The sequence below is a fragment of the Cicer arietinum genome, chromosome 8, assembly GCF_000331145.2.
Source record: "Cicer arietinum cultivar CDC Frontier isolate Library 1 chromosome 8, Cicar.CDCFrontier_v2.0, whole genome shotgun sequence".
NCBI classification, from domain to species: Eukaryota; Viridiplantae; Streptophyta; class Magnoliopsida; order Fabales; family Fabaceae; genus Cicer; species Cicer arietinum.
In genome coordinates, this window is record NC_021167.2 from 22,937,678 (window position 1) to 22,942,016 (window position 4,339).

A 4,339-nucleotide genomic window follows, 5' to 3' on the forward strand; every position below is an offset into this window, starting at 1 on the left:
TAAATCAAATACATATTATATAAAATCCATCATAGATCATCTATTAAAATTATAAAACTTTATATTTATTTGATATGTAATTGAAAAACATCAAAATAAACCTCTTATCTGTTTTTATTAAATGTCTTTAATTTTGAAGAGTCTCAATAAACTATTAAATAATTTTATATTTGTGCAAAATTTTACATAAATATATAATAAAATTTATATTCTTTAAAATATTATTGAACAATATAACGTTACATCGATATAATTAAATTCATCCCTATATCAACAATGAATATATATATATATAATCCTTCCATACCTTTTAATGAGTGGCCACTTCTTTGATAGCAACCCTATCGATAGAGTTTTTGATTGGTTGAGTTTTTTAGTGTTGCTTTCCTCGTTGTCATGTATCACTTTAACAATTAAATAATTTTCTTAAAACCACCACAATATTATTAATTTTGGTAGAAGTTTTTGAAAATAATCTTGAGAATTTTAAATTTAATTAAATTTTATGTATACAATATGCTTCAAGGAAATGGAAGATGAATGAATAATTTTAGGTAAATTATAATCTCGATAAAGAATTACACACAAAATATTGAAATTAAATAATTTACATTACAACCGATGTTGTTGCTATTTATTTGTATTTTATTGTGAAAGGATTCTTAACATAAAAATAAATATTTACCTTTTTTTTCTTTCTTTCTTTTCAAATTTTTGTTCCCCACAACACCCACATTTTTGCATCCCTTTTAATTCCTCAGAATCCATTTACCTTCCTATTACAGCCCTAACACCCATTCCGAGTAAAATAAATCATGCAAAAACATCAACATCACAACATATATCATTTAACAATAAAATAATGTATGATTATACGACGAGAATCTTAATCATCAACTAATCTATGTTGGACATTCTAACTCTAGGTTGATATGGGTAGAAAAGTTTGCTACTACCCCCACAAACAAGTCCCTCTATTTTGAAAGACTCAATATTCAATGGTTCACCCCGGCGGTGCACCACTATTAGGTAATACTTTCCTACTAATAATTTTCTCAAGGTCTCCATGATTGTCTTCTGTTACATCACAACCCCCAAAACATGTCCTACTATATGAATGTAAGACATAACATGCAAAATATAACCTTAATCATCAACAATCATTGCCCAACTTCACTCAGCCCAAATTTGTGACCAAACGGCGATGAAGGATTAACATTTATCATCAACCCATCAAAAAATATTAATAAGATTTAACAATTAACCTTACTAACCAAATCCTAATTCATTCAAAGATAAGCTACAAAGAACTATAATCCATTAGTTATAACACACTACTAAGAACTCTTGGTAGTTATTTCTTATTTGACCATATAATGTTTGTCGTTGGTAGAAAGTATCATTAATATTGTTGCTATAGCACTAGTGGAAGGGAAAATGTTAAGAGTTACAAAATGATGAGGCACCAAAGGAATATTGGTGGAGATTCACTTAGATTATTTATTAATTACTTCATTTTTGTTGTAATGAATTTTAACCAGAGCTCCTTGTCTTTGGTTACTATCATGTTCATTATGAGTTACAATACTATGTTGGATTACGTTAACTTTGTTGTGAAGTAGTATTATTTATGTGATGTGTAATGGTGTGAAAATATTTTTAGTACTTTTGTGTTTATTGTTTTTATGTTTATTTTGAGTCTTAATACCATTCTATTTACTCACTTAACTGAAAAGTAAATTAGGTTAAACTCTATACTTGAGTGTTTTAGCACCACGTAGCAACACCAATATACTTTAACATAACAAAGGAAGCATAATTCAACTCTTTCATCTAATCAATCTAAACTTCAATTTACTCATTAACGTTTTTAAACATTTGGTTACATTAAACTATGTTATTTTATTTTTCCAATTGATTAAAATGAATAATAACAGGATAATTAAAACTTGCTCAACAATCCTCGAGATAACGATTTACCTTACCACTTTATTACTCATTCTTGACTGTGTATACATATTTTTATGCAACATAGAATAAAAGTGATCTTCTAAAATCTTTTTAAAAACTTTTTACATAAAACTAATAATATGAACGGTATATCACAAGTTATTCTTACAACTCTCCAATCTTAATTGATATTTAACTTCTGAAGTTTTGATAGCATGCGTTACATATTTATCATGTGCAACATACCCAAAATATTTTAAAAAGATGTAGTAAAAGAATCAATGTTTATATTTATCAATTATATAATTTATTACTTAAATTGTGGTTAAATTTTTGTGAAGAAACATTTGAAAAACATTATCAAATATTAGACATATTAACAAATATGAAATTAATAAATAATTATTTACTTAGAAAAATGTTATGGATATTTATTCAAAATTTCTTAATTCATACAATCATCGTTAGCTTCATAAATTCTACTTATATTCTATTACAAACAAAGATACTCATTTCAAACTATTATACTTATAAATTCGAAGTATAAATTAACGCATAGTATATGCTAACAACAAAAATAAGTATGAATCCATAAAAATATAAATTAGCACATAGGTTATGCTAAGAACAAAAATAAGTACAAATAGCAATGAAGGAATGGGTTGCCCCCGAATCAGAAAGTGTAGTTAGGGGGTTACCTGTAATCGCACAATCATATTGAATCAGATTGCTAGATAAATTTCCAACTTCAGCGCCGACGCAATAAACATGTCCTCTAGCAGTAGGAAGAGTAATCCTAGCTACATTCACCATTGGTTCCACCTTCGGAGCCTTGCAATTCTTTGCAAAGTGCCCTGGTTTATGGCAATTGTAGCAAGTAGGACTGTTAAAGGTACAAGCATAAGCATAATGTCCCTCTTCTCCACATCAGAAACATTGTATACCTTGTCCCACTTGTCTCCCAAAGTCTTGGTCCCCTGGGTTATTTTGTCCCCCGTTGTTATCATGTGGTCGATTATAAGGTTTAGCAACTTGTTTTCCCTTGTTCTGATACTTCACCCGACTAGGTCCTCCTGAGTTAAAATTCCCTCCTCGGCTAGCTCTCTTATTCTTCATATCCTCAACTTCTCTATATTTTTTCACAAGAACTTGGAAACGTTGAATTCCCAAGGGTAAGACAAAGTCTTGAATCTCATACTTTAGTCCGTCTTGGAAACGATGACACAAGAGTGGCTCGTCAATCTCTTCACGAAAAAATTTGAAATGCCTTGATAATGATTCAAACTTAGCAACATATTCGCCCACGGTCATGTTCCCCTGATGTAGTTTCAGGAAATCATCACCCAGTCTAGTCCTGGTACTCATCAGGAAGTATTTGTCTAAAAACTTCCCTTTGAAAGATTCTCAGTTCACCTCCTCGTGAGCTGATCTCATCAACAACCTTGTACTCCTCCACCAGTACTCAGCATCTCCTAGTAGCATATAAGTGGCATAGTTGACCCTCACTCCCGCCTGACAGTTAATCATTTCGAAGATCTTCTCCACTTCTTGGATCCATTGATCCGCTTTCTCTGAATTCTCAGCCCCCTCAAACTTGGGAGGATTGTAACGACGAAAGTCTTTTAATCTTCTTGACTCTGCAGCACAGATCTCTCTTCCCCTCTTTTCGAGATCATATTGAGTCTTGGCAGCTGTCTGTGCAGCAACAGAAGCAGCCATGTTATTCATAGCCTCCGCCATTCGATCATCCCTATTGGCATTGGCTCTCGGAACGTCATTCCTCCTTGGCAGCATGGTTTTCCTATAAAACCATCATCAAGTAGAGTCTTAACACTACTTCAATAATTCTAAGAATAACTTCCGACCACAACCGCACATAATAATAATTATGAACTTGAAACCTCAAACCACCTAAACCGACACATGATCAGATAACAACTCTCAACCTATAGGTTGACCTACAATCTATAACCAAGGTTCCACAGCCCCCAAAGAAAACCAAACCAATGCTCTAAAAAAAGAAATTAAAATAAAACAAAGAAATAAATAAGGTAACACCTTTGGATAAGTAATTAAGTCATTATAATTTTCAAGCAGCGGAAAAAGTTCTCAATCCATGAATTCAAAATATTTACATAACAAAAGTAGTACAGTCTTCCAGTTTAAAAATAAACGCAACCCAAAAGAAAGATATATGTTCCCTCTGTGTCAACCTAGTCTGATCATTTTACAAAACAACTAAACACCCTGAGTGATCTCCACGCGCCCCGTGGGATCCTCATAGTGTAGCTCCAATCAAGCATTCCCATCTACATTCCCATCCGTAGGGTACGAACCGGTAGGATCATCCTAGCTCTCCTCTGAGGGCAAAGCCCAGATTTCCACAATA